General features: G+C 38.1%; 1 protein-coding gene and 1 long non-coding RNA gene across 12 annotated transcripts in view; one reads left to right on the top strand and one right to left on the bottom strand.

The window, feature by feature from the left end:
- FHIT (fragile histidine triad diadenosine triphosphatase) overlaps positions 1-24,907 on the bottom strand; it is a 1,415,554-nt gene that overhangs the window by 875,625 nt on the left and 515,022 nt on the right. Inside the window, exon 1 of one of the 10 annotated variants that reach the window (XM_058726342.1) lies at positions 18,937-19,087. The exons of 8 other annotated variants lie outside the window; for them this stretch is intronic. The gene's annotated coding sequence lies outside the window, so the exon portion shown is untranslated. Of the gene's footprint in view, positions 1-1,026; positions 1,159-18,936; positions 19,088-24,907 lie in introns of those variants that run through there. One more of the 10 variants, XM_058726343.1, reaches the window with a different exon arrangement.
- Positions 3,943-24,907, top strand: part of LOC131509973 (uncharacterized) — a 60,025-nt gene continuing 39,060 nt past the window's right edge. The window contains exons 1-2 of one of the 2 annotated variants that reach the window (XR_009260836.1): positions 3,943-4,204; positions 7,950-8,001. This is a non-coding gene — a long non-coding RNA (uncharacterized LOC131509973). Of the gene's footprint in view, positions 4,205-7,949; positions 8,032-24,907 lie in introns of both variants that reach the window. The other variant, XR_009260835.1, reaches the window with a different exon arrangement.

Raw genomic sequence — 24,907 nt, 5'->3', positions numbered from 1 at the left:
ACTATAGAATCCATTTCCTTTAAAGCATCACTTTAGATTCTTTAAAAAGCCAGAATCACCATGTATGTTCCCTTTATTATGAATATATAAAGACTCAAGGCTACTCATAGTATGTCCCTAGTACAAGTCATCAACAAACCACCTCTTGCCAAAGCCAGGGGCCAATTTCAGGTCTCCCTTCATTTAACCACTTAGCAGCATTTGACAGTTGGCCACCCCCTCCTTCTTGAACTTTTTTTTTTTTTACATGCAACCACCTCCACAGCTAATCACTCCCTCCACAGCTACCCTGCTCTATCTATCTATCTTTATGATTTTAACAAGATTTGAAACCATCTCATTTATTTTTGTGTATGTTTGTTACCTGACTTCATCCCTTGTACCTAAGGAGGAAGTTCCTGGAACATCACAGACACTTCATAAATGTATGGTATCTGACTGACACTTAGCATTTTCTTGTGACAGATAAAAGACTAAAGTTCAGAGGAGTAAAGCAACTTGTCTAGGATTGCAGAGTAATCTGCAAAGGCAGAATTTGAGCTCAAGACCTCCTAACACAAAACCTATACTTAGGACCATAATACCATGGAAGGGCATGTCTTAGGGTAAAATACCCAAGGGGAGCCGGTTTGTAAACTTTAAGGGGACAGATTGCAAATACTTCGGGGTTTTTGTTTTGGTCATGGAATCCTGTGCAGAATCAGTTAAGATTTGTGGAATAAACAAATTTTACCTCTGCTCTGAACAACAAGATCTTTGAGGGTAAAGACCAGATGTAGGGCACCTCTTACAGCTAAAACAGTCTGCTGGCCACAATAGGTAGTTGGATTAATTCCTATGTATTGGTCTACTTACCAAGAGGAGGCAGAAGTCTGGGCAATTGTAATTCAGTCAGAAAAGAAGCAAAGGACCAGGAATGGCGAGAAGCTGAAAAATCTATGTTATTCCTTTTCCACTGAAGAGACTCTCTCCAGGTGGAGAAAGTAAGCATCTCCCTAAGTATGAAAGGAGAATAAGGGATCTCACCTTGCTGGCTTCCCGCACTCCTATCCCGCTGAGACCGTCTTTTGGCCACTGCACAAAGAGCCAAAAAGTGACTCCTTCACAGTATGAGAACACTTTTAGCTGTAGGCCACGAGGAGGCTTTCCCTTGGTCTTTTATTCAGTTGTTCACAGAAGGGGACATCCTGTGACCTCATTTTCACTCTGAAGTGAAAGAGAGAGCCAAGAGGCTTCCCACTTCGGGGTTCTGTACAAACTCCCCCTTTGATGGCACCTTTCCACTCCTCTGAGGCAAGGCCCAGGGGAAGAGCACTTTTCCATTTCTAGGAGGGGAGGAGTTGCTTGGGAATGAATCAGTTGCTCCCTGGGAATCCGGGCAGCACCAGGGAAAGGAAAGCAGAAGGAAGGCCCAGTTTCAATCCTCTGAACCATGGCCAGCGACTCCCTTCATTAAGTCATTCTCATCAGGGGAAAGGTACTTAGGTAAAAAATGCAGTGGCTCAGCAATATGAATGGGACACTTGGACAGAAGACATTTCAATATGGCTGTTTTGATAGCACCACTGTGAGGCAGTCATTGTGATGGTGGCATGAAACTATTTGGAAGTTTAGTCCTCAACCTGGAGAAATATCTAAGGGAATAATTTGGATCAATAATAATAATTTTTATTTGCCAGTTTACTTGTTTTTTGTCCTTCTCCTGGAAGACAATGACTATACCTGTCTTAACTCTCATTGCATCCCTAGTGCCCAGCGTGGTACCTTGCACATAATTACTTATTGAAACAAATAAAAGACTACTACTGGTATGAGACCTCCTCCTCCTCCTCCCATTATTCCTACTGCCTATGCCCAATGCTTATACATGGTAGGCACATAATAATTGGTCGGTAAAAAGGAACTGCCACCATCACTACTACCATTATGGCTATATCACTACTACTACTACTTCAACCCCCACTGAGTGATCCTGTTGGCCCTCCATTAAAAAACCAATTGCAAGAATTATGCCGGGGTTATTTCAATTATCATCCCCACTCTACAGATGAGATCATAGGCACAGGGAAGTAAAGTACCCTAAGACACACATGCAATATGTGATAGAACGGGAATAATAAGAATGTTGTTATTATGAATCTTGGCCAAATAAACTGGGAGAAATGAGGAAAAGGCTGAGGGTTAAGGAGAAGGTTGTACTTAGTTCCTCTATTTTGGTCTCTTCAGTACTTCCTTTCACTGAAAGAAACCAGGGATTCTTGAAGAAATGGCAGATTGCAGATCTGACACAGGAAATGGACACGATGAATGAGGAAAGTTTGTCATAGGAAGCTATCAAAGCCTACTAGAGTCATGTCAAAAGGACTTGGAGCCAACTTGAAAGGGGCTCCTACTGACCAAAGATCAATCAATTTCAACATTAAAAGAACTTTGAAGGTGGTAGAATGAAACAGATCTAATGCATAAAAATCCATGAATTCATAATGGTATGAAAAATAATCATTGGTCACCTTTAGAAGTTGTTAGGGTACCAACTCACAATTCAGAAAATATATAAATAAAGGAAAATGGTTAAGCATCTACCCTAACTTTCCTGTATGGACCACATTTAGGAATCAAAAGTTCCATATAAAGGAACCACACTAATATGAGCATGAGGAATGACAATTAGAAAATCACCATCTGCAACTCTTAATGAAATAATGGTTCTAGGCAACCACCATAGATGGCTCCTAAAACATTAGCTTACAACTTGATAGGGAACTTGATATTGAAGGGATCAGACTAACAACACCTGAATCTATAAGTCAATCATAAACTAACTAAAAGTGGAATGACCAGATATTACATCAGTGTTTCCCAAACTTTGAAGCACATTAACATCACTTGGCCAGGGAAGGAGGCAGGGGCAGCTCTTAAAAATCCCAATGTTCAGGTCACATTCCATATCAATTAAACCATAATGTCTGGGATAGTAATCAAACATCAGGGTTTTTTTCTCCCCTTTATTTAAACATTTGTTGGATGATTCCAATGTGAAGCCAAGTTTGGGAACGACTGTATTTTATGGCTCATGGTGTGATGCAGTAGGAGATACACAGTGTCCCCTATGATATGCTACTACCTAACAACCTCTAAATCTAAGTAAATATCTATTATAAATATGAGGAATAAAGAAACATTCAAACAATGGCATCAGAAGGAAATAATTAGCAATCCAAAGTGTAGGAGAAAAAATGGAGAAAAAAAGGCCTATTTTTTTTTTTTTTCAACAAATGGCATCTTTAAAAATGGTGGTGGAAGGTGCCTTTCTTAAACCATAGCTGGAAGGAAGAGTTATGTTTCTGGCTCTGAAGGAGCAACTTATATCAGACTAATCCTCCAACAGAAAACAATTATAATGATGCATGGAATAAAAAATAAGACTGTTTGAAAGCATTGGAGAACCACCAAGGCAACCAGGATTTAAGCAGGAAATGAAAGCTCATTAAAGTCAGCCCTATATTTACAGCAGCTTTTTTATCCTAAGGGCATCTGTTAATTTGCATTGTGGGGATATTCACCAAGTAGAAAGCAGCAACCTATAGCTTGCAGCAGCTTCTCTGTGTTGAAGAGACAAAACTTGAAGTTAAGGGCTATAGAAGCAGCAGCTAGGACTTGAGGGGCTAAGATTTCTGAGAAAGGGGGACCACAGAGAAGTGACCTCAAAATTCCCAATTCAAATATCCCCTCCAGATATGTGCACATCCCTAAGCTACAAATGTGTGGAGTGGGAGTGGGGGCGGGGGGAAGCTGAACAAAAATCAGTTGCTAAGAGACTAAACAGCTTAGGAATAATTTTGTCAATCCAGAAATGACTGGAAGACAAACACTGGAATTTAGAACCTGCTAAGGACAAAGGACCACGGTAAACATCCCAGACACTCAGCTAAGAAACTCTGAGGACTTGAGTTGTTAGAACAAATGGGAAATAAACCAGACACAACTTCGAAAAAAAAAGAAAAATCTCATTTCTTGATTAGATCAACATGACCTGTTCATACCGCATCCACCTGACAGAAAATTAACATCTCTCTGAAAGAAGATAATAAAATCTACATGAAAGGAAATACTAACAGGAACTAGAGGGAATTATTCAGGCAGAAGAAAACATTCCCAGATGAAAGCACAGAATGTGGAGTGCAGTGAAGAGTACCAGATTGGGGTAAATATGTGGGGAAGTGCTAAATAAATAAGATCGTTTAAACTAAAAATGTCTTGGGGTGGGATTGCATTACACAGCAACAATAACACAGAAGAGGAGACAGTATAGGTGGCAAATGAATGTATTATAGGTTTCCTAAAACCAAAATAAGAACTTAAGAGACAGAATGTCAGACTGGATTAATAAAATAAAACACAAAAGACAAACTTTAAGTAAACATCAGAAAGAATGTTAAACTGTCTTTCTTTATGGATGACATTATCATGTATGTAGAAAAGCTTAAACAACTGCAAAAAGACTAAGAGAACTAATAAATGAATTTAACAAGTCAACGGTTATGAAGGCAACATACAAAAACCAATACTATTTCTAACATAAGCAATGAATAATTAGAAAATAAAACTAAAAGTATAATTCCATTACTATGCCACTCCAAAACATGAAATCCATGTAAGACCTTTGCACTAAAATCTACAAAACATTGTAAAAAGAAATTATAGAACTAAATAAATGGAAAGATTTAGTATATTCAAGATTGAAAGATTCAATATTGTCAAAATGGCATTTCTCTCACAATTCAATCTAAAGATTCAATGCAATTCCAATCAAAACCACATGACTTTTTGTAGAAACTGACAAACTGATTATAATTTATATGAAATGCAAATGAACTAAAACAGACAAAGGCAATTTTAATACATAAGTACAGAACTGGAGAACTCAAACTACTTGATTTTAAGACTGACTATAAAGCCACACTAACCAAAACTGTGTGTTATTAATGAAAGAAGAGATAAATTAATCAAGTAAACAGATGGATAGTCTAGAAATAGACCCACACATAAATGGTTAATCGTTTTTGACAAAGATGTCAGGGCAATTCAATGATGGAATAGAATATTTTTGATAAATAGTGCTAGAACTAGATATTCATACTGGGGGGAAAGCCAGAGGAAAGAATACTGACTCTTACCTTATACCATATACAAATATTACCTCAAAATATATCATAGACCACACATTTAGAAGAAATCATGGGAAAAAATATTTGTATACTTGGAGTAGACTCAGATTCCTTAGAAAGGATCAAAAAACATAATAGACCAACATTTAAAACTTCTGCATTTTAAAAGTCACTGCCCTGCAACAGAAGAAAATATCTGCAATATACATATGTGAGAAAGGACTTGTATCCAGAATACATAAAGAACTCCTACAACTCAACAAAAAAGGAGAAAACAAAGCCAGATATTTGAAAACACCGGACAAAAGAAATTATATCAACGGCAAATAACTACATGAAGAGGTGTTCAATATCATCAAGAATCACAAACCAAAACCACAAAGAGATAAGTATACACAACCATTAGAACAATTAAAATTTAAAAGAGTGACCTTGCCAAAGGTTTGCAAGAATGTAGAGCAATTGGAATGCTCATAAAGGGATAGTGTGAATTTAAAAAAAAAAGGTACAACCACTTTAGAAAACTGTTAGTTTCTTTAAATTTTACAAATATCCATAATATATGACTCAGGCATTTCACTGTGAAGTTTTTATTTATCCAGAGAAATGAAAGTATGTCCACACAAATATTTGTGCACAAATATTCATTCAATAAATGAATATTGAATGAAAGCAGTTTCATGCAAATGAAAGGAGTTTCATGCAAAATAATCCAAATCTGTAAACAACGTTTAAGTAAACAGTAACAAATGAATACACAGAATGAATGAATAACACAAAATGTAAAATGCCCATATAATGGAATACCATTGAGTGATAAAAGGAAACAAACTACTAATACTTGCAACCACCTACATGACTTTCCAAATCATTATGGTCAATGAAACCAGACATAAAAGAGTATATATTGTATGATTCAATTATTAAACATTCTAGAAAATGAAAAATAATCTCTGATGATAGTAAACAAATCAATTGTTGCCTGAAAGCTGGGTCCAGTGGGAGGGAATAACTGCAATCTGACATGAGTAAATTTTTCATGGCAATAGAAATGTTCCATATCTTGATGGCATGGGTAGTTTCATGGGTGCATACTTCTTTTAAAATCCATTGAACTAGACACACTATAAATGGGTACAGTTAATTATATACAAATTATATCTCAGTAAATTGATTTTTTAAAAAGTGGTTGAATTTCCCCAAAAGTAGCCAGACCAAAAATATGACATGTTGTATGATTGCATTTTTATAATGTGAAAAAATGGGCAAGATCAATCTATGATAATAGAACAATGGCTATGTTGGAACGCAGGTGTACATGTAATGATTGGAAAATGTCTAGGTGTTAGTAATGTTCTGTATCTTTATCTAAGTAGTAGTCACATGGGCTGTTCATTTTTAAACATTCATTGATCACTTAATGTGTGCACTTCTGGTGTTTTTTGGGTGTAATTCAAAAAAAATTAAAAGTATGTGACTTCTAGGAATTAAAAAAACTTAAGAGACATAGCTACCATATTCAATGTGAAGATGTTTTATGGCTTGTGATTTGAAAATTTCAACTGAAAAAAATTTTGAGGGAATGGAGGAAAACTGAACATGGATTATTAGATATTAAAGAATCATTGTTCACTTCACTGCATGTGTGCTATAGTTTCTTTTGAATTCTTTATCTGTTAAAGAAACACAAAAATGTATTTATAGGTGAAATGATATGGTGAACAGGATTCACTATAAAATATTACAGAAAAAAATATGCATGTGTACTCGATGATGGGATGTTGATCATCATGGAAGCTGGACGACAGGCTCATGGGAGTCCATTATACTATTCTCTTGACTCTTATTTATATATATATGTAAATATATACATATGTATAATATGTGTATAATATAATACATATATGTATATTTATATATTATATTATAATATTCACATAGTATATATTATATTATTCACATATATTTTATGGAATATTCATGTATATTTTGAAAAGTAAGAATCAATTATGAAAATATTCATGTATATTTTAAAAAGTAAAGATACATTAAAAGCAAGGGCGAGGTTCAGGGATGTCATACAGGATCAAAGAGCGTGTGAAGATGTCTACTGTGCCTGTGACCAAAATCTTCTTCTTTGTGCTCTAAAGATCAAAATATCTACAGCATCAAAATGCCCTGTTCCTGAACACACATGGCAAGAAATTTCTCAGGGGTCCAGAAACATGACAAGTAGGAATAGAATGAAATTTAAGAGAGCCCAATTAGGTCCTGAATGACAGCCAGGCAGATATATGATGACAAACAGTGCCCTTCCTCCAGGGACTGATCTATTTTGAGTCCAAAGTGAGGAAAGTGAGTGCATATTATCCAGGGGATTTTTATCCAATGTTCTTCTGGTCCTTAGTTACCTAAACCTAAAGCCTACCCTGGTATTGGAAAGGGAATATGATAGGTACCCAAAAGACAGATTATGATGGTGTGAGTTGGAATCCTGACAGGAAGAGGTCACAATCATCTCTGAAGAGAATTAAATGAAAGAACTACTCTCAGAGGTGCAGGTAGTTAAGGATAAGTTAAGGATACCCAGACCCCCGGAATTAGCTGCAGCAGGATGCTTCTGCCATCCTGGGCCAAAAAGGGAAAAGGGAAAGACTATGTTACCAGAGCCTTATGAGGTAAGAGGGATGGGGACTACCACCATGAGGTAGATCCATGCTGGGATGTAGACCTCAGCACCTTCTCACCTCTCTCTCCTCCCATTCCCTCATGTCTCTCCAGGATCTCCATTGACCAAAGCAAACTGAAACAAGCAACAGTCATGGGAGTCCAGGTAACACAGTCCATAGAGGCCAGACTTCTGGTGAGTCCTCTCACCCAGACAGAGCAGAGATAGTTGCCCAATAGACTATGGAGATGGGGTGGAGAATAACCAGCACAACCCCCCCACCCCAAAGGAGGATTTATATCACATTGGAATACTTTGGGTCTTCAAATCTGTAAATAGAACTGATGGCATTTTGGCAAAATCTCAAATTCAGTCAGACCTATGGTTTCAGAACAATGAGTGACCAAAGACTGTTTCACAATATACTCACAGGGCATTGGGTTAAGGAGCTACTCCTGCTCTAAGACTTGAACTTCTAAAATTAAACAAATTCCCTTCATATTAAACATTTCTGAATTAAATGCACAGAGAAGTATAGAAAATGGATTGCATCTTCCATAGAGATTTAACCATCACTTTATGAAAGAGCAGAATTCAAAACAAAGTTACCACAAGTAGAAATGCAACTCCAAGCCCAGACAAGGAGGGGCATCATCTTGTCCGGCCCATTAGGCCCTTGTGGACTGGCATTTCCTTTCCTTCCCATGGGCACCTCCCAATACTCTCCAGGAGTGTGGGAGCTTGTCTTTGTTGGTGATGTCAACACTGCTCCCTCCCACCATGGGCTTTGCATCTGCTGCTTCCTCTGCCCTCAGTATGCTCTCTCCCCTTCCCCTCTTGTTAACTCCTACCTCAGCTCAACTGTCACTTCCCAAGGGAAGCTGTCCCAACTTTCCTACACATACTTCCATAGCATCTGGAACTTTCCTCCATGGAATCACTTCCACATATTTTGGTATGACTGCTTGATAGCCTGTCTACCCCACTGAAGTGTTAGTTGCACATGGCAAACACCATGTTTGCCTTATGTGCCATGACATTTCCAGGGCCTCACGTACTATTTGGAGGCACTCAGTTCTTGTTGAATAAATAAGTCCTCAGTATAAGAGAACATTTTTCCATTCAAGGGACAGTTTGAGCTTTTCAATTGTTTTCTTTTAACATACAACACAATTTTGTGGGGGGGTTTTCCCAGAATTAAATTACTAGGAACTCTCAATTATCTGATTGTTCCCCTCTCCTTTTTTTCTTATACCCCTTATAAGAAAATTATCTTTAATGAGGGTTTTTTAAAGCAATGTACAAATTATGCTTAGGATTCATTTATATCCAACTAGATCTCATAGTCCTAGTTTTGTACTGCCACTCTAAGACATTCCTTACAGGCACTCCAGGCAAGAAAGACTTAACCACATCCTCTGGATTCCATTTAAAGTGCAAGAAGAGACACATGCACCCCAATGTTTATAGAAGCACTATCAACAATAGCCAAAGTATGGAAAGAGTCCAAATGTCCATCGATGGATGAATGGATAAAGAAGATGTGGTATATATATACAATGGAGTATTACTCAGCAATCAAAAAGAATGAAATCTTGCCATTTGCAACTATGTGGATGGAACCGGAGGGTATCGTGCTAAGTGAAATTAGTCAGTCAAGGAAAAACAAATATCATATGACTTCACTCATATGAGGACTTTAAGAGACAAAACATGATAAGGGAAGGGAAACAAAAATAATGTAAAAATGGGAGGGGAACAAACACATAAGAGACTCTTAAATATAGAAAACAAACACACAGTTGCTGGAGGGGATGTGGGAGGGGGGATGGGCTAAATGGGTAAGGGGCATTAAGGAATCTACTCCTGAAATCATTATTGTACTATATGCTAATTTGGATGTAAATTAAAAAATAATAAAATTAAAAAAATAAAATGCAAGAAGGTAGCCACATAATTCTTTAGGGATTTTAACAAGGGTTAAAACCCAAAGGACTTCAAAAATCTCAAATATCTAGAATGATTGGCTATATTCTTCACTGAGCTTTTATTGGAACTCAATTCCACTTTAAAAAAAAATAAAAAGTTCTTAATTTTATTGATTCTCAGGGTAAGCAACACATCCTTCTATATTCTTTTGTCTAGGTGCTTAAATACCTTTTTATGGCTAATAAAACTAGTCAAGTTTCTTTTTCTTTTTTTTTTTTTTTATTTTTTTTTTAAATTTTTTTTTTTCAATGTTTTTTATTTATTTTTGGGACAGAGAGACACAGAGCATGAACAGGGGAGGGGCAGAGAGAGAGGGAGACACAGAATTGGAAACAGGCTCCAGGCTCCGAGCTGTCAGCACAGAGCCCGACGCGGGGCTCGAACTCACAGACGCGAGATCGTGACCTGGCTGAAGTCGGCCACTTAACCGACTGCGCCACCCAGGCGCCCCTCTTTTTCTTTTTAATGTTTAATTATTTTTGAGAGAGGGAGGAGGGGCAAAGAGAGAGGTGGGGACAGAGGACACAAACTGTAAGATCATGGCCTGAACTGAAATCAAGAGTTGGATGCTTAACTGACTGAGCCACACAGGTGTCCCCAGTTAGTCAAATTTCAACTTCATTTTTTTATCCAATTCAAAATCTATTTGCCATTTATGTCAGGTGCTGCTTCTATGTGTGTTCTTTCTGCGCTTTCTTTATCCTTGAAGCCTGTAAAGCTTAGCACGGTGAACCATGCTTGCAGGCACTCAAAAGGGTAGGGTGAATGGGCGCAGACATCTGTCGAACAGTTAGTATGTAGTAGCTACTGGACAAGGAGTTTTAATAGTAACAAGAGCAATGACCAACCTCTAGTGAGGATTTTATGTGGCAGGTGCTGTGCTAATGTACCAACTATATATACATCATCTCATGATCCTCCCAATAATCTAGTGAGATGAGTTATTCTGCCCAGACACAGACAGATTAAGTAATTTTTTGAGGGTTACACAGCCAGAGCTGGGATTCATTTCCAAGCTTTTAACAGTTGCCTTCACCCTTGCCCCTCTTGATCTACCTCATTTAATCCTGACCATCCAAGAAGCAGGAAGACGGTGTTCAAAACTTTTACACATAAACCATACTATAAGTGAAATGCTATGTAGAGCCTCATATCAGGTAGAAAGAAGAGAGGCTTTTCTGAGCTTATCAAGGGGTGAAGAATGAGGAATCCATCCAAGTGCCCCAAGTTCTAGTTCTAGCAATCTCTGCAGCAAAATGTGAGAAATGCTGTTATAAATTAAGAAATTGGAGTTGAAGTACCAAGAAATCTGCCCAAGTTTAATCACCAAATAAATAACAGAGCAGTAATTTAAACCTTGATTAGGTTGACTCCAGTGTAGACTTCTACACATGGACAGATGGATTTTGCCAGAACAGTTATTTCGCAAAACATATTAAAACTAACCCCAAATTCTTCACTTCCAATGCAAGGAAAGATTTAGAGGTTCACACAGTAAGTATTCCAAATTACCCAAGATAAAATACACCAGAAGACACTATTTATTTATTAAAGAAACACTAAAGTACATCCTAACTGTACTAAGCTAAAGCCTAGATCCAGGATCACAAATGCAAAAAGGAATTTTAATAAAACTAAGTCACTTGTGTTCTTAATGTCCATGCATATGCTGTGAATATATATCCTTGTGTACAGATTTTTAAATATATCCATGTTTTCTTCTGCCACAAAATCAACAATGACCACCTTACTTCTTTGGCATCATCACTCCATTATACTCATTTCATACATCAATGGTAACGGCGTCCGCCATAAGTCACCCACACCAGAAAGAACAAATTCACTGGTGTGATATATTTCCCTTCTCTGTAAAAAGTCCTTACGAATTCTCATTTGAATCCTCTGATACCTTTAAGATTTAGAATCTATATTCTTTTTTTTTTTAATGTTTATTTTTGAGTGTGGGGAGGGTCAGAGAGAGGGGAGACACAGAATCCGAGGCAGGCTCCAGGCTCTGAGCTGTCAGCACAGAGCCCAATGCAGGACTCAAACTTAGGAACCACGAGATCATGACCTGAACCAAAGACGGATGCTTAAGCAACTGAGTCAGGCACCCCTAGAATCTATATTCTGTTTGTACTTGTGAGAATATCTACCAAATTTGGAACAATCCACCAGGACTCTTAAAGGTATGCTTCTAAAGCATGGCCCTCACCAAAACAATACTCTGTGATCAAACATGTTTGGACAATGCCATACACTATATGCCCATTTTAGTGTATACATACACTAAAGGGTTTGAGAAGATCCCAGGGCAAGTAAGATTTGGTAAATGGACATGAATTTCCAAAACATATTTCACTAGGAACCAGTTTTATTTCAAATAATTCCTCCTGCTATCCTGGGGACCATATTTTAGGAAATGCTATACTGGAGGAAAGGTGTTCTAGAAAGATCGGTTTGGGGAGATTGAAAAAGATAAAATTGAACTGTTCTCTCTCTGACAACCCCATTGTATCCAACACTTTTCCTCATAGGTGTCTGTCCCACCCTAATGCTTTTGTTTTCTGATTACTTTAAACCTTGGAAAAAATGGAAGAAAATAGAAAATGGGAGAAATGGAAAAGGAAGAAAATAGAAAAAATGAGAAAAATAATTTTAATAACTTACTTTATAGTCTGAAATACTGACATTTTGAAATAAATTTATTAATGTTAGTTCCAAAGGCAAATTATTTTACTGAAAAAATGATTCAGTTAGTCCAAATAGATGCCTCTATTTATTGATATATGTTAAACACTTGGGCATGTACTTAGGAGCTCTCTATATATCATTGCTATTTAGATATGAACAAACAGATATACCTTTATGCAACAAGTATGCTGAACAAGCATAATTCATAACATAAAAGTTATTTTCTTTCCCACTGTCCCTCTAAACTTGTCTATCATTAGGTGTTAATGATCTTCCTCCACCCTTGGATAAAAAAAACTCTAGCAGGCCCATGGGTTTGGTTTTCACAGGTAATAGACAGTTCTAGAACCACTTCAAGTTATAAACAGAAATGCCACAACAATGTATTATGCAAATCTCTGTCCTCCCCTTCCCAGTCTGGCCCTGCTTCCATCTAGAAGCCTACAATAGGATGATGGCCATGGTGATTTTCTCCTTTTCCCCCCTACTGTCCCTGCCATTCCCTCACCCTACTAGCTAATGTTCCGACTCTTCCAAGGTTGAAGAAATCAAGGGACAGGTGAGCTCTTCCTTGTGCTGGTTCTGTTATAAGCTGGCTTTGCTCTCTGTGGGCCTGTAGTGAATGGATATGTATAACGAGTTGTCTGTGTATCTGTATGTCTGTAAGAGCTGATGGTGAGCTTTCTTGGGGAGTTTTCATAGACAATGAGAGGGTCCCTGCAGGGTCCTTCTCTCAGACAGTTCATTGGACATCTAGACTCTTCTCTAGGTTGTTCTTTGTGAACCCCTTCCTGAGTCCCAAGGATCTAGCAATCTGCCTTGAACCTCATATGTTGTGGTTGATCCCCTGACCCTTTCAGCTACCAGATTTGACTAGATTCAAAACAACTCATTGGCTCTGTCCTCTGCAGTCTGGATCTGGTCCCTAAGAAGCACTTAACTGTCTCGTGCTCTGACAAAGACTGGAAAAGCAGGCTGATTCTCAAGCATCAGCACACCTGTCCTACCACTCACATAGCTGACCAGCCTGTCTTTGCTTTCCCTTCTATATTTCCTAGGATGAGTCAGATACTGATGTACGGGCCACTCTAAATACCTCAGACCCGACGCAGGCATCAGGCCTCTCGGTCCTCCAACTGCAAGAAACATAATTCAGAACTCTCTGATTAGTCCTCTTGATGATGCCGTTCTGGGCTTGGGGTTACAAAACAGTACTTACCACTATTTCTCCCAGCAGCATGATGACAACTCACTGCATGACCATAGCTCTTTCCAAAGAAATTTCTTCTCTAACCCCCTGTTGACTTTTAAATATGCAAAAAACATGGAACAGACTCATGCTGAAATTCTGCAAATGTGATATTGTAGACCCAAAATAATTCTCTAATAGTCTAATCATCATGCTTATGTTGGGCTGTCAAAAAATAAAACATCTGAGACCTATTCACAATAGAATATAAGACACTTTCAGATTCAATTCCTTACAAGAGTTTTTCATCTCTTTATGTTGAAGGATCTACAAATGCTCATTCAGCAAATGGAATAGTTGGGTCTTTTGACAGCTATCCTATAGATGCCTCAGTGAAAACTAAGACAAGAGGAGACCCATTCTAACATCCTGTGCATCCTACACATATATGTGTGTTTGTAGTTTAAATGCAGTTTCTCTAACAACTTCCACTATTTAAGAATGATATAAGAGCCTCAGGACTCCCTAAATTCAACAATAATTTCCAGCTCTCACTGATCACTGCTGATTCGGATGGATGGTCATCATTATAAAAGACTTTACAACCAACGGCTTACCTTGAGAATTTTCCAATTCATATGTTCCCAGATTAGAATAAATAAAACCTACTTGAAATATGTGGACTTAAAATAGCCTTTCAACATATTCCTCACACATTAAATTACTCTCAAATTACTAGCTATTAGTGACATTCCTGATAGTGCCCTAGATTTTTCAACTTTTCCAACAGCCCAGATGGTCAGAAAGAACTTTACCAAATTTGTATCATCATTTTTAATGGAATGATTTTAAATATTCTTTTAATAATCAGCTCAGAGTTATATTGGAAGAAAACTACTTACCAGTATTTGCAACTAAGAGAATAATTACCTGGATAACCTAGAAAATTCCTAGTGTTTATAGTCGAAATGAAAAATAATATAGGGCCAAGGATGTAAAAATCATACATGTATATTTTTACATATTTTTTTAAATCACAAATTGGGAAACATGGTATAAATCTAGTTACTTCTGTCCACATCCATTTGAAAGAATTCCATAAATTCCCTAAGACTAAAAAAATAATTCTCTAATAGTTAAGTCAGATGTCTAATCATCATCCTTATCTTGGGCTGTCAAAAAATAAAGCATTTGAGATCTATTCACAATAAAATATAAGACACTTTCAGATTCAATTCCTTACATGATTTTTTCATCTCTTTATGTTCAAGGATCTACAATGACTAAATTAATCAGCCAAAAAGTACATCTGAAGATTTTCTAACTAAGGGAACTTTACAAAAACACGAACATAATTATATTTGGAGGGAAACTTTCTTTAACATAGAGGGAGGTGGGAAAAATGAAATCAGGAAAAAAAATATTTAGGGTTTGATTTTGCTTTTATTTTTTAGGAAAATAATGTCACCAATGATCTTAGAAGATAGGGTATGAAGTTACTCAGAGTAATTAAAGCTGTAAGGGTAAAGACGGAGAGGGAAAAAAAGTAAAATAACTGATCATTTCCCTCTCTTCACCTGGCCTTAATTCAAATCAGAAAACTTTCCCCCCTGCATGACTCCATTAACAGAAAAGAAACAATAGAGGAAAATGTGTATTCTTGAAGTAACCCAGAACATGCACTATATGGCAAAAACTGCAATGTTGTCATTCAGCAATTATGATGCTCTAGTTTATTTTTTAAATAGCTTCCAATTGCATGTGATCACAAAGTGGTCCTGGATACGGCAAGAGCTCTTCATTTAATGCAATGCACATTTTCCCCCAGAGCTTCCCTGCCACCTCATGTCATTCTTCCATAACCCTATATGGTGCTCCCCAGAAATTGCCTTCAGTTATGAACACCCAGGAAAACATCCCTGTGTGGAAAGGCATAGAAAAGAGTCTACTGTCTTTACTTTCTGCAGAAAAAGGCAAGAAATATTCCTTTCAGGGTAGTCATCCAATACATGAGTTTTGTTTTTGTTTTTTGAAAGAGAGTGCATGCAGGGGAGGGGCAGACAGAGAGGGGGTGCATGCAGGGGAGGGGCAGAGGATCTAAAGTGGCTCTGTGCTGACAGCATTGAGCCCGATGTGGGGCTCGAACTCACAAAAGATGAGACCATGACCTGAGCCCAAGTAGGCAGCTCAACCGACTGAGCCACCCAGGTGCTCCCTGAGTATTTTTTTTAATGTTTATTTGTTTTTGAGAGAGAGACAGACAGACTGACAGAGAGGGAGCACAGAACCTGAAGCAAGCTCCAGGTTCTGCGCTGTCAACATAGAGACTGATGCAGGGCTCAAACTCATGGACCACGAGACCATGACCTGAGCTGAAGTCAGAACTCAACTGACTCAGCCACCCAGGCACCCTTACCCCCCTGAGTATTTTTAATATTCCCAGCAGGTAGTTTCATTTGTTTGTAGAGAGGATGAAAGTTCAAAGGAACACAGAGTAATAAGGGGTCTGAGGCTACAATTTTCTCCAAAGATAGCATCTCCCAAAATTAGGAAGGGCCTCAGCAATGAGAAGTCATGTTGCAAGTGGGGAGGTGAGAGTCCCAGCCAAGAAGGGGTCTGCCCAAGGCCTCCTAGAAGGAAGAGACTGGTCTCCAGTTCCCGGGATCCTCAGTGGAGGACTCTTTCTACTACCCCATTTTCTCCTTTGTCCTCTCCTTCTGGGCAAATGCACAAAGCCTCTGACAAATGCACAAAGCCTCACTTACAATAGCCCATTACTGAAAATAACAAGGGCTTGCCAAAAGAAGAAAAAGTTTGAGAAGCAGATTCCAATTAACTGTCTCTGATTGCTAGATAACTCGTCATTCTGATTCCAGCAATATGCGTTATTTATTTATATCCAACCCTTGTTCCCAAAATAACTTGATATATTTTGTAGAAATACATAAAATACAACTAGCTAAAAATAAATACAATGGAGAAATTATCTCAAAGGGGGAAAAAAAAGGATAGGAAAATCTAGTCTATTAAAATCGCCTTTCCTAGAATCTCATGGAAAAGTCAAGGAAGTATCGATATTCCAAAAGGACCTCCTAGAGAAACTGTCATATATCATGAAAGCAACCTATATAACTGATGGCTTAACAGCCAATATTGTAGGCAATGCAATAATAGTTTCCCATCAGAATAAGTTGGGGATTGAAATGAAATGTTAATAGGAGTTTACAGGGAGGGATGAGGCACAAAATTTCTTTTAAGGTCTTAATATGCGGGATTTGAGTTTTGAAGCAACTCATTCCTAAACCTTGCCGGATTGGGAAGGAAAAGAGAAAAAAAAATGGGTAGGACAAGGAAAGAAGAGGTTGCAGAGTAGGGTGAGCCAGAGGGAACCACGACAGGTTGGTGTCAACCTAGGCATCATTTATTAAAGAACTGAAAATAATTCATTGCATAATTGGAGGCTCAAAGTCACACATCGCCTGGACTCAATTGCACTTTTGTTATGTTATAATGCAATATAGTGCAAATCAATTGGCTCAGAATTTAAAATTAGAGCCCAATTACCTGTGGAAGGGAATCATAAATCGAACTTGCATTTTTCTAACAGGGTTAACAAGTCATGATGCCAGCTTAAACTCAGGAAAATAAATTTTCTGGGCTTAGGAACAATTGTGCACGGTATTTTATCACCCTGGTCCAGGGCACCAGGTTGAAAGACTGGGGATGTCAGGGTGTGGTGTTTGGGGGAGAATAGAAGCCTAAAACAAAACAAACACATCGAGTGCTGAACTGTTGCTGAAAACAGCAACTGCATTGCCAGGAAGTCAGAACTGGAGTACTTCTGGGTAACAGGCAGTCAAAATCTGGACACCTGTTATGTGGTGAAGTAGTAAAGGCAAAAAAAAAAAAAAAAAAAAAAAAAAAAAAAAAAAACACACTCCTAGGCTTTCTTGTTCAGAAAAAAAAAAAAGGTCCCTGGCACTAGAGTGAGATGAAATGCTAAGGAAGAGGAGAAACCCAACCCCTCACTAACAGCTCACCAAAACCAGACCTTGCTGAGTGAGGTCACACCTGCACTGAACCAGAGACTCCTTCCCTAGGCAGTTGGTTGACTTTTTTTTCAACTGGAAACATCTGGCGGAATACTGAGGGAAGAGGGTGAGGGTATAAAACTGTGGCAAGGGCAGTGTTAGTATAAACTGGTACAGACTTCGTGGAGAACACTATAATACTGCATGTACATATATATACCCATATATCATACATTTTTGACACTGAAATTCCATTTTCATAAAATTTGCTTAAGACAATTGAACAAGGGTGCAAAGACATGCATACAAGGTTCTTTGTCACAGCATTGCTTCCTACAGCCACAGTTGGAAGCAAACAAAATCCATCAAGGGGGATGATTTTAGCAAACTATATTTCACATATACGGAGTAATACTATGCTGGAATTATAGATGATGATGGAAAATTCTATGGACATGTCACATTGTAAGATAAAATAACAACAGTATTGGAGGTGTCAAATTTGTGTGTGCGTGCATTTGTGTGTATGGATGTGTACACGTGCACAGATGAAGAAGACAGTGTGAGGCAAAATGCCCCCACATATTAATCAAGGTTATCCCTGTGTGAGAAGATGATAGGTGATACTTAATTCTGAAAAGTAAAAATAGGGGCACCTCAGTGGCCCAGTCAGTTAAGCATCGGACTCTTGATTTCAGCTCAGGTCATGATCTCATGGATGTTGAGATTGAGCCCCACATTGGGCTCTATGCAGACAGTGTGGAGCTTGCTTGGGATTCTCTCTCTCTCTCTCTCTCTCTCTCTCTCTCTCTCTCTCTGCCCCTCCCCTGCTTGCTCTGTCTCTGTCTGCCTCAAAATAAATAAATAAACTTAATAAAATAAAATTAAATAAATAATATTGTTTCTGTGGTGTTGGGTTTTGATTTTTAATCTTATAAAATAGACAGGTATTCCTTTTATAGTCTGAAAAAATACAGCAGTTTCTGCTTTGGGTCTTTTTTAAAGTCAGGAGGATAGGAGGAAGAGCAGCAAATTAGAGAAGCGGAGATCATGCAGGGTCCTGGGGACCCTCACTGCACAAAGCACCAGCACCTATCCTGAAATGGTTTGTGTTTTCACACAGAATTCCACTGACTGGTACATTTCCTCGAGGAGGGGAAACAAATTACAACAAGACAGATCATTTGTCCCTCTTACCTTGTGTTCTGTGGGTCAAAATCACTCAGTCCATATGAGACTTCTGAGAGCAAATAACATACCTTACAGACCTAAAATATAGCAAGAAACCTCAGAAACGGCACCTTCTACACAGCACTTCCTGTTGTCTCTGTTTTCTCATCTTCCAAATGAACATGTGAAACTGTTACTTCACAAAGTCAATTTCTCTTTTTCAAGCAAAAAAATTGCCAAAGAAATACGCTCTGAGAACACACGCTTCTCACTGACACACTTCTGTACCTTGGTTTCATCTGGTCTGTGCCAGGGGCAGATAACTGCAAAGTGAGAACAGAGGACCTGGAAGGACGGTAGAGATCACCCCATTCAGTGTCCTCAGTTTGTTCCTTCCCCAGGTGAGCCAGCCAGGACTAAAGCGGGGAGTCTCATGCTCAGTCCACCGTTTATAACTTCCATTCATAATGCAACTGTAGCTTCCCCGTTCTAGAAAATCTTAATATTTCTTTAGCTGATGTTCACAGAAATCAGACTTTGGAGTCAGGTGCAAGATACAGAGAAAAACAGAGAGCAAAAAGCAGCAAATCTAACATAATACACCAGTTAGCTTTTCCAGATGCATCTGAGAGATACTTTCAATAAAGGAAAACACCTCAAACGCTATTTGACACAGGACACTCTTGATTCTGTCATATAAAAGGTTAAAAGTTCACGCAGGGCAAAGCCAGATGGGTCATTTGGGGACATTTTTTAAAGTTTTACTTTCAGCAGCACATAATTTAAAGAGGCTTTTTTTTTTTTTGTATTTCTATTAAAACCTGACATATTCACTATAAGACATCTGGAAAATAAAATGTTAATAAGCAAAAAAGGATAACATACAATTCAACCAACAGACAACCACACTTAAAAGTTCCTTCTGGTTTCTTTTCCTTTTTGAATGCTTGAGCTCTTAATACATACACCATTTCTAGGTTATCTTTTCCCCCTACATTATACCTAAGCATTTTACCAAGACGTTACCAACTATTTATAAATCTCAAATACTGATTGTATTCCATGGTATGGGTGTGCCAAATTTTTATTTAAAAATGTATATTTTTATACAGTGTATATTGTATGTTTTAGATAATGTATATTTTTATATAATGTATGTTGTATATTTTAGATAATGTATATTATCTAGGATTTTTCTACTATACGCTAATGCTATAATGAACATTTTGACAAATGAGCCTTGACTTTAAATTCTAATTATTTTCTTCAATTTCCTAAAATGGGGAATCACTAGGTAAAATAAACATTTTAAATTACCTGAAGTTTGTACCAAATTTTGTTGTTCCTAACAAAAGCATATAAAGGTATAAAGGTATTGGTGTTTTCTTTTTCAGTAATTAAGCCATATTTTGAAAACTTTGTTAATTCTGTAGATTACATAGATACAGTTTTAATGTGAAACTCTTATCACTGAATAGTTTCATCTATTCATTGTTCCTCCTTAGGCATATCTACTCCTAAGCTCTTTGTCCATTTATCCACTGAGGAAGAACACATTCTAATTGATGGTACATTTTGATCAATGACATCCAATCGTGCTTTCTTCACTAAATAAAATAAAAATAGGGCTTCTTTCAAATTGAAGTACAGTTGACACATAATGTTACACTAGTTTCAGGTGCACAACACACTGATAAAAAATAGAACCTTTTTAGACATTTTTTAAAAATTATTTATTTTTGAGAGAGAGAGAGAGAGACAACACTTGTGAGCCAGAGAAGGGCAGAAAGAGGGAGGGAGAGAAAGAATCTCAAACAGGCTCTGTGCTGTCAGCATAGAACCTGACACAGGGCTCAAACCCACAAACTATGAGATCATGACCTGAGCCAAAATCAAGACTTGGACGCTTAGAGCTTACTCAACCAGGTGTGCCCCAAATTAGAACTTTTAAAGTAAGTCTACAAACTCGCTGAATTGACAAATGTGGAAGAAAACATAATTCCTGGCATGATCAGTTACAGGGTGTAGAGAAAATAGCAGAACATACTGTTTTCACGAGTATATTTTGTATGGGCTCCATTTAGTTAATGAAATGTTTCTGCAACTTCCTGGGACTGCTGATTCCAAGCATCAGATTAACAAACTGTTGAAAATAAAATGAAGAGCTACATGGCATTTCTCTAGCATGTGGCATACGAAAATCACAAACTGTCTTTTTAAAAAAGAGTGTGTCTGGTTCACATTGGTAAACTGAACAAACCCATTTACCTCCTTTCCCACTCAAAGCACTTTCTAAATGACACGAAAGGAGTACAAAGGTGTAAACCCATAACCACAGAAAGGATGAGAAGAAGCAATGAGACAATGAGTGATTTCAAGAAAATCTGTTGACACGTATCATAGCAAAGGAAACCTCAGCCTAAAGGGGGGTTTCAGCAAAGGAGAGAACAGACCTGCCCATAAAGACCCAAGTCTCAGAAACAGGAGGTACAACAGAGGGTGGGAGTGGGGTTGGTATTGGAAAGAGGGCATTGTCTATAGGTCAATATATGTAACACGGAGTGCCCTCCCTCCTGGCTCTCCATGTGGACTGGACTGAAGCCAAGCACTAGCTTCAAGGCAATTAAAAAAAAAAAGTGTCAGGAGGGCCTGGGTTGCTCAGTTGGTTAAACATCCAACTCTCAATTTTGGCTCAGACCATGATATTACAGTTTGTCAGATCAAGCCCCACCTGGGGCTCCATGCTAATAGCACAGAGCCTGCTTGGATTCTCCCTCTCCCTCTCTCCCTGGCCCTCCCCCACCAAAAGAAATAAAAGTAAACTTAAAAAAAAAGAAAGGAAAATACAAAGATCTAAACAAAAGTTTCTGGGGAGGACTAGGACACTTATTATGGGTGTTTCAAACCTCATTCTGGCAAGTTGGGATCCCCATCCATAGGCTCTAAACTTCAACCTTTTAAACAGGCCATTTAAAAGACCCATCAGTTAAAAATTGCTCTCAAAAGGGGCACCTGGGTGGCTCAGTTGGTTAAGCGCCAGAATTTGGTTCAGGTCATGATCTCATGGTTCATGGGTTTGAGCCCCGCTTCAGGCTCTGTGCTGACAGCCTGGAGCCTGCTTCGGATTCTGGTTCTCCCTCTCTCTCTCTCAGCCCCTTCTTGGCTCACACTCTGTCTCTCTCTCTCTCTCAAAAATAAATTAAGAAATTAAAAAAAAAATAGCTCTCAAAGAGTCTTTCTATGGCCTCATTCTTTTATACACAACCCCAGATCACCAGGAATCTAATACTACAAGAAAGGGTACCACAAAAAAGAGCAGGAGCAAACAAAACAAAAGAAAATATGACACTGAGGAAACAGTATAAAGAAAAGATACAACCTTTAAAGAAAACCTATTTAATATCCACAAGAACAATTTGAAGAGATTTGGTAGCTACACAAGGAAAACATTTTAATTATATTTTAAAGGAGCAATCCAATAACAAGAAAGATCTCCTGGGAATGATATGATTTCCTAAATAAAAGCTCCATACAAAGTTTGATGGCAAAGTTGGAGAAATCTCCGAGACAACTGACTACACCCACAAATAAGTGAGAAAAAAAATGAGATGTATAGATGACCAGACCAGGAGTTCTAAGAACAGGCTAATAATATGAGTTTCAGAATGAGCAAAAAGAAACTGAAGTGGAAAAATTATCAAAGAAATTATATTAGAAAATTTCCCAGAGCCAAACAGAGACATGAACCTTCAAAGGATAGGAATCTACTCAGTACAAAGGAGATGAAGTGCCAGAAAACTGAGGTTAAAAAGAAATTCCTAATAGCCTTCTAAAGAGAAAAGAAAAACAAACCAACAAAAAGGTAGCCTATGAAAGAAGTAAGGATCAGAGTGACATCAGATTTATCAGCAGCAACGCTGGATGCTAAAAGGCAGTGGTAAAAATGATTTTGAAGTCTATGCCCAAAGTATCAATTCTGTTTGGAAGCAAAACTTAAAACAAAGTGCAAGGACTCAGATAATTCACCTCCTATTCACCCTTCCTTGGAAAATTGCAAGCAAAATTTGAAAGTAAGTAAAAACAAAAACAAAAACAAACAAACACAGAAAACCCGTTAGATCCAGCAAACAGTGAATCCCACCCTGGAGGGCACTGGGCGAACCTCAAGCTAATTCTATACAGCACATCTACGGAGGAACACCCTGTGGAAATAAGAGCAAATGCAGCCCTACAAGGAAGGAGAACAATAGAACCTCATAGTAGAGGCACTTTATGAGCTTTGAAACCTTGAAGATGATGCAGGCGCATGCTTAGGAAAGGCAAGAGGATACCAGAAACCCCAGGGGAAACAAACACAAACAACTTTATAAGAACTACGTGAAATATACATTCCACACACTAAAAGATGGAATGATTTTGACAAAATGAGAAGGGAAGAGAATCCATTTGAACCTGACTCTGGGCACAGTCTCTTTTGAGTATCACAGGAGATTTGACACTGTAACCATAGAGCACACTCAGGTCTGCACTAAATAATTTCACAAAGTCCTAATTATGCAAATCCTTTTCATTAATTTCAACTTTGGAAAAATCACAAAGACCATGCTGGTGACAGCAAATGTAAATTAAACTTGGCAATGCAAAAATAATGGTAGAGCTGCCTGAGGATGGAGAGTGCAAGAGGAAGAATATTAAAGAAAAGGGTATGTATGAGTGCTTGTAACTCATCTGCCCACGAGGAGGTAAGAGATCCTGCCCAGATTGATGAACCAATAAGGGGAAGTTTAAATTCGATTTAGAAGTGGCAAGAACAATGGGAGTTGAAAATAATGTCACATTATAGTGGGAGAATGTGGAAAGGTAAGTGTAAGTAAGCGAAATCCTTCTGTTTCTTAGAAGAAAATCAGTAATAATGGATAAAACAGGTAAAATATCAACTCACGATAATGAGCTAAAACCAGGAATGAGTCATAGCTTTGCATTTAGTGGGTGTAACCAGAGGGGGAAAGGGTGGAGTTGGGAGCCATTACTTTTTATTATAAGTATTTCTAAATTATTTGATTTGTACTATGTGCTGGTTAATGTTTTCCATTAAAAAAAAGAAAATTATAAAAAGAGCAAGGGCATTGTGAGCCTTCTTTTACTAAAAGCAAAAAATAAACACTTTAGCCTGGATAAAATGTTGTCTTCTGAGTCTCTGGACAACTCTGGAGAAATAGTAAATTTCGTATAACTGGGTTTAGTTATAATAAGAGAGGAGCAAATGCAGTGCACGGAAATGAGACACATCATTATTCCCAACAGAACAATTAAGCTTTCATTAGGACTTAATGACAGGATGACATTCTAGGGTTTGGAAGGTAAGCACATCCCCTTCATTATCAAATCAAAGAATATCCAGTATTCAGAGGCACTTTTTTCTTTATCTGGATTTGTGTGGATTCTGCCTCCCTGCAAGCCCCTTCATGACCCGAGATAAAGATGGAAATCAAAAGTTCCCTATTGCTAACTGCATGTGCTCTCATTTCCTCAAGACTGCTGCCTCCTAGCCATTTCATATTAATATCACCCAATATGGACAGCAGGTGCACATTCAAATACCCAGCTAGGTACGTTTCCCAGGATGTAATTTTGAATGGGCCAGTTGTTGGATGTTAGTGAGACACGAGTGATCCATGTTTGGACTCCCATGCCCATCTGTCCTGAAGGCCTGGTGTTCATGTTATTTAGAAGAGCCTGGGTAAACTTACTATCACACCCTGTGTTTACAGAGAAGGTTGGTTCTGAGTTCAATTACAATCCCTAGCAGTTTAAATGATAGCTGCTGTGCTATAATCTAAAATAAATTGCTTTTCTCGAGAAGCCATGTAAGCTTTTGCACTGCAACTTAGCAGACCTGCTAGTTTTATCTCATCTGAAATTCAAGCAAAGTACAAAAGCTGGGCCTCTGAACTCCTGTGTTTCCCTGGAATGGCATTCTTCAACACTGTGGGGGCTT

The sequence above is a fragment of the Neofelis nebulosa genome, chromosome 4, assembly GCF_028018385.1.
Source record: "Neofelis nebulosa isolate mNeoNeb1 chromosome 4, mNeoNeb1.pri, whole genome shotgun sequence".
NCBI classification, from domain to species: Eukaryota; Metazoa; Chordata; class Mammalia; order Carnivora; family Felidae; genus Neofelis; species Neofelis nebulosa.
This window is presented reverse-complemented; position numbering and strand designations above follow the sequence as displayed.